This window comes from Etheostoma spectabile, chromosome 10 (assembly GCF_008692095.1).
Source record: "Etheostoma spectabile isolate EspeVRDwgs_2016 chromosome 10, UIUC_Espe_1.0, whole genome shotgun sequence".
In the NCBI taxonomy this organism is placed as follows: Eukaryota; Metazoa; Chordata; class Actinopteri; order Perciformes; family Percidae; genus Etheostoma; species Etheostoma spectabile.
This window is the reverse complement of record NC_045742.1, coordinates 29807749-29814554: the sequence shown is the minus strand read 5'-3', so window position 1 is coordinate 29814554 and position 6806 is coordinate 29807749. Positions and strand designations below refer to the sequence as shown.

At 42.0% G+C, this 6806-nt stretch overlaps 2 long non-coding RNA genes across 3 annotated transcripts in view; one reads left to right on the top strand and one right to left on the bottom strand.

The window, feature by feature from the left end:
• LOC116697175 (uncharacterized) overlaps positions 1 to 6806 on the top strand; it is a 20721-nt gene that overhangs the window by 6038 nt on the left and 7877 nt on the right. The gene's annotated exons all lie outside the window — the stretch shown is intronic.
• The window catches only part of LOC116697177 (uncharacterized), an 18951-nt gene that overhangs the window by 4530 nt on the left and 7615 nt on the right, over positions 1 to 6806 (bottom strand). Inside the window, exon 2 of the long non-coding RNA XR_004333948.1 lies at positions 2918 to 2927. This is a non-coding gene — a long non-coding RNA (uncharacterized LOC116697177). The remainder of the gene's footprint in view (positions 1 to 2917; positions 2928 to 6806) is intronic.

The window sequence follows — 6806 nt, the reverse complement described above, 5'->3', positions numbered from 1 at the left end:
TTTTTAGCTAAGCTAGATAGCGGCCAACAAAACCACACTTGACCAGCAGTAAACACTGCAGACTAACACGCGTAGCGTAATGAAATACACATTAACACGCTAGGCTATATGGTTTGACTCCAACTCTCTGATTGACCTTGCTCTACTCTACACCCTTGTGTGTTTTTTTTTCTTTTCTTCTTCTCGTGATTCCACCCAGGCCAACCGGAAATCAAACTCCCACAGGTCATCTCTAACGTAAACAATTAAGTTTTTCTTTTTTCTTGTACTAAACATACCTTGAAACGTCAATAACATATTATTAACTGTAAATAACTGTCTGAACAGAATGATAATACTTATTATCTGTTTCAATACATGTAACGCACTTTGACACAAGCCAAATAAAAGTTGTGCATCTTATTTAAAACTGACATATTTAAAATGAGAAACAACTACAAAATTGCTGATGTTATCAGGTTATTACACTAAAAATAATTATTACATTTTTGGGGCAAAACATGTTTTGCTTTGGAAAAAGTGCATTTTTTTGCTTTTTTCATTCTCATGGAATACTAAATGTCTCTTTTTTTGAAAATAGAACCAAATATAATGGCACATACTCCCACAGGAAGTTTTGGTCAGGTTACATTAGTTGAAGGGAATGTTGACGTTCTTCCTGGTCAAACAGAGTCCACTCTGATTCATATCAATGCAGTTGACAGTTGGCTTTTACAACATCAGTAGTGATCTGAGAGGACAGTCTGAGATTTGTGGCAGCTTGTACGTGCTCCAGTACTGTGAGTCTCTCTTTATCATACTGCTCTTTCATTTGGTCAAGATGCAGGCCGGCACGCCTGTCCTCCCACTGCCTCATTCTTCTCACTTGGCTGAGAACACACCATCAGAAAGGGGTTGATCTCCGAGTAGCTTTATTTAATTTATGTATTCGTTCAAGCAGCCTGCTAATGCATATTATGTGGACTCATCTGAGAGAAGCCTCCAGCAGTACCTTTTTAATCTTTCCTCGGGACAGGCTAGAATTACTTTGACCCCTCTTTGTCAGGGATGAAGTGTTCTCTCAATCCATTTCTGCAAGATTCCCAAAGAACCATGGCAACAGCAACAAAAAAATGACTTCATTAATCAAAGACATTTACCATCTAAACAGCATTTGGCAGCAGAAAACAAAGCAGCCCCTCTAAGCTGGCCCCTATTTAGCACAGCACAGCTGCTCGGATGAGGCGAGTTTATTTAGAAGAAACATCAGGTCCCTTGGGGGAGAGCAGCCGTAAATGCAGTTGTGGAAGTGGGAGGTAGATATATATATATATATATATATATATGCATGCCCCCAAATCTCTGTGCCTTTATGGGATGCCTTTAACGATGGGGCTGACAGTGTATTACAATAAATCCACAGAAAAAAAGAGGCGGGGGAAAATATCTGCAAGCATCAGCATCAGTGTTTGGGCCACGGTGTGATTGATTTCTCTGTCCATTCCCTGCTGGCTCTGCCAGAGAGAAATCATCAGGATAGACAGGCAGCCACTGACACTCCATCCCTGGAGAACAACACTGGCAGGCATGGACACTGTTTATGCATACACTTGGCAAACAACACATAGTCCCACTTTAGATGCAAAGGAAGGAGGTTGTACTGACTGAGAGTATTCACAACACTTCATGTTGGTGTCCAGAAAAAAAACTGCATATTGTAAACCGGGTAACCCTAAGGTGTTGGTATACTTCGTTAGAACTACTATATATATATATATATATATATATATATATATATACATATACATGAGGGGGTTTCTGTGCAACCATTTCTGTAACTTTCCAGTTTTGAATGGGTCAAACACCACAGGACTTTCCCCCAGGAGACTGGAGTTCAAGCCCCATGTGTCTCTAAAAGATACATTTTATAACGCCACCCATCATCTTTTCCTAAACCTAACTGAGAGTCAAATAGTGACGCCAGGAGTTCCGACCAAACGGATCTAAATAGGATGCTGAAGGTGATGTTTTGTCAATAACAAACAGCAAAGGCACCTGACCAAGCGTCACGTTATGACGCGATGGGAGTTAGAGAATCATCTCTTGCTCTCTTTTTACATTGTGAGCAACAGAGTAAAACAACTCTGTGTGCCGATGTCCTCATATTTTATGATCGTCGCCCTCCCCACGTCTCTGTGACTGCTGGCGTTTCACTCTGTATCCTGCTCTTAACTCATCACTCTCTCCACTCCACACTATTTGTGTGACTACACGTAATTTAGCCAGAACTATAACAATAAGACCCACGTTGTAAAATTACCTTAAACTTTTCTTTATTGACCAAAATGACAACAGATGTTTTAGTCCACAGCACAAACACCATGACTTGATTTTCTAAGAAACAATACGATCATCATCGTTTTCTGCTGTGCAGTTCCTCAACAAGCCCCAAACAGAGTGGAACAGCACAGCTCAGTAACAATTTGTTTTATCCAGACCAACATAAGCCCCGAGCTTCCTGTTTTCACAGCTGAACAGAGCGGCATTGGAAAGCCGTAATGTGTCAGAGCAAGCCATGTCATTTAGGAACAAAAAACACGAGTAATGAAAGCCAAAATGACAGCAAAGCAGCAACTCTCTCCTGGAGCCAACAGGGAGAATGACACCAGGGCTGTGACACATGTTGTGTCACTGGCTATGAAATTACTTCGTCCGTCAGTTTTGCCTGGGGAGGACAGGCGACCCGAGTGGAGAACTGGACTCCTTTGAAGGCTGCGAGCTGTGATTTAGTGCTGAACTTTAAATGGACTGCGGCTTTCCTATGCACTGGGCATTGGTGGTAATAAGGAGGATATGAGGGAGCATTGGAGTAAGGATATGGGGGAGCAGAGGCCACTGTCTGGGCACTGGCCCCTCTGTGCTCCCTGTTATTTCAGACAGTGGGAATGCTGTGAAATAGCCTATCTCATTACAGCTAAGCCCCTCTGGAACAGGTACGCTCCCAGTAGACACCACAGATAAAAGGCTGTCGCTTTGAAACCTCCACTGCCTGACTGAGCAGAGGAACCAAAGTAAACCACATCTTTTGACTTTGATTTTAGAATGTAGGGGACATTACGACACATGTTACACAAAGGTTTATTCATTATTATTTGCCAGAAATGTGTCCATGCTCAGATACTATTTTGCTAATGTTCTAACTGAAGATGTTGTAATATTTTCAGTTAATTTATTGGTGGATAACCTTCAGGATACATATCCTCTCATCAAATTAATTTTTGCATAATACTTAGACATGTCCATGTACTTATATGAAAAATCACACACAGATTCTTAGATGTGCATAAATTACTTCCATTTGCACATCAGGGGCGATCGCCCAGGTAAAGCACAGAAAAAAGACCGGCAACTGCGTCGGACCAGATGTGTCCACCTCTGGCCAACAACAGACACGCTACAGTAATACAGTTAAAGCTCAGTCAACAACAATGCAATGTTGTGGTGGTGCTCAGTGTCTCATGATGTAACAAGGGTGTCTCTTGACGGCAAAACAATCTGCATCCTGCTGCTCTCTAGGTGGATCTTTGGTAATATTCAGCATACAATGTGTCCCAATCCCTGTACAATGAGCTGATGGGACCTCAGGGCCCAGCGTTGGAGGGATGTCTCGCCGCCCATCAGTCATGCTGATCGCCAGGGATTCCTTACTCCCCCGATGGGACGCCCTGCTTATCGCTGATGGTTTGGCTTTGCAAACATCAATGTTATTCGCACCAGTCTGTGGTTCTTCTCTTTATTTTGGTAATCTCTGTGTTGTCTTCTTAAATTTACATGTGACTATTTAAACTCTTTAACATATAATGTTGTGTTGTGTGTATGTGTGTGTGTGTTTGTGTGAGAGTGTGTGTGGTAATGTGTGTCTCTGGTCACCTGTGTGTTAAGGTATGTCAAATATTCATCAGGCTGTTACTCAAAATGTGTCATTTTGTGCATTATTCTGTTGTCGTGTTTTTTCGGTCAAATTTGATGGTAGGGGCCCCACAAAAAGTGTGGCCCAGGGGCCCATTACCAGATTAATTGTCCTCTGCATGCAAGGGGTGGGCATGAATTAATTGTCAATTTACAACAGTTGCTTGGAAGTAGCATGGAAGGCGTCGCTCATGTGATAAATACATGACTATAAAGAACAGCTATTAGGGCTTAAAACATGTGATTGGTGATTATGGAATGTTCCTGTTAAGTTGTTGTTTATGTGATTGTCTCCAGACTCCAGGCAGACAGCCGAGAAGAGTAAAAATACTTTCACACAGCAGAACACTAAAACATGTGCAGCAGAAAGTTTGACAGTTGAAGCCAAGGTTCTTTCATCACAGCAACTGCACTTTGAGTAGGCTAGCACATCTTCCTGCTCTCCAGTCACCCTGACAACCAGTCTACATTCACTGATGACACACTGCAGTGGGCCATAGGTTCTGGGTGACTGGCTCACAGACTGGTAGCTACTCTGTTTGTAAAGATAGCGGCAAAACGTCTCAAGTGTCAGGCAGCTTGAGAGAGAGGGGGCAATAAAAAGAGAGTGTCAGCATGACATGGAGACTTCTTTGGCCGATGAGTCTGGATGAATCGTGTTCGGCTGTTTAATAGTGAAAGAGCCCCGCGTCTGAAACTCACAGCAGGGCCTAGAGGAAAGCCCAGGGGCCTGGCCAGCTTTGGTTTGCATCCTTACAGCCCAAATGTCACAAACGCCATGAAACTGCTTGATGCTCGGCTCCAGTAAATGGCTGCTATGCTGTGAAACTAAATGCTGCACAGTAAATGCTAGACCACTATATGACTGGAATAAAGGAACAGCTGAATGACTTTGAACAGACTTCTAGATTGATTTTTTTTTAACCGTGCAGCTAGTGGAGCTGAACAATGGCAATTTCAGTCAGTCTCCATTTTTTGTCCATCTATCCATCCATCCATCCATCCATCCATCCATCCATCCATCCATCCAGCACTTTAGCCCAGAGCAAGATAAATCAGATTGTCTTTTTTTTTTTTTTCACATGTGGTACAGTATTCCTGGTGACCCTGAACTCAAGGGAGCAACTATCTATCCCTAGATGTCTTTTGGAAAAATCACTTCCTTCCTGGGACTTAGATGAGAAGATGAATATCAATCTCATGTTTGTATGTTAAGTGCAAAGCTAAAGTCAAGATGTGCTTCTAGCTTAGCTTAGCATAGTGGTTCCCAAACTGCCACATTTAGCTGTTTCTCTGTGAAAAAGAGAGAGAAAGATGCAGCAATGCACAGCAAAAATAACAACATTAACTCAACTATCAAGTACTAATTATGAACCATTAACTATAATAACATAGAGAGTGAGATGCACCACAATCAACTGTTTCTCCGCAAAGGGATATTTGGGGAAATTAGATGATTATTGGCAGTCAAATCAGGCGCTTTAACATGAATTGTGGTCCCCACTATGCATTTTTCTTGTCTTTGGTTTAGTAGTTGTAGTGTAAGGTGTGGCTGAATCATCAGATTTGTATTTACCTGGTAGTCCTTTCACACTCTACATTTCTACATTCATTTATTTTAATGACAGTTTTGAACACTATGTAAGGGCTGGAATGTATTTTCAATGTCTATATCATCGTGTGTGTCCTTTGGTCGGGGTTTTTACATAAATCATTACATGTTCCTACCACACCCTCACAATTTTCACTCTCACATTTTTGTATTTCTTCAATGTAATTGGTATTTTATCCTCTATGAAACAATTAAACCAAACAAAGCTAATTATATTTAGTCGTCCCCTTGCATAACTCTGGACCCTCAGTTTTGAAACCACTGGCTTAGCAAAATGACTGAAGCAGTTCTGCAATATACCAACAGCGTTCACAATAATTCTAAAAATTCTAGTTATAGCAGCTAACTGCTGCCGGATGTATATTCAGTGGGCATGACACTGCAGCCTGACATAGTCCATAGTGAGGTCTAACCCTAACCCAACAAATGTCACCTCCCTTGTATTGCACTCTTCACAGAGCTACTGTAAAGAAACACTTCCTAACACAGAACTTTATCAGACATCATCAACAACTAAAGACAATACACTGCATAAAGATAGAGAGAACAAATTGTTGAATATTTGACAATACTCTAAATAATATCACAAATTTTGACTCTGGTGTTTTTGTGAATTGAGCTATCTTCTGTCATTGGAAAAGATTTGGCAACGCTGCACACATTAAAGCTACATTGTCTAAGAATTTCGCGCCACGCCGTTCGTATGCAGTACGTACTGCAGCTATGGTAGCCGTCAAGCATCAAATAGCAAAAGTGTACAAAAGGCCATCTATCAGCCATGGTTGTTGAAGTGCATGTCAGAGAGTGGCCAGACGCGCGCTTCACACTACGAGCTGGCACGCGCTGCCACCCGACGGAAAGGTGAGAGAAAGAAAACCAGACTGCAGCGGAGGATAATTAACTAGTTGACATGTGGTGTGTGCATCCAAAGCAGCTACAATGTTCTCTTTTTTCTGACTATGCCAGTCTCTTTCTCTTCTAAATATCTCTTTCCGGGCAAAGAAGATGACTCCTGTTCCTGAAACTTTGGAATTTGAATACATGTGGTCCTCCGGGTTTGCTTCTTCAAACTCGACGCGGCCGGGAAGCGACGATACCCTTAGCAGCAGCTGCGAGTCAAATACGCGAAAGGCGGAGCAGTATAGCCTGTGTGTCCCTTACAAGCTTACAAACGCATTTAAAGATAGTGCATGACTATGGAGAGTCTACCCCAGTTCATTCAAGCGCAAATGTAAAATTTCAAGCC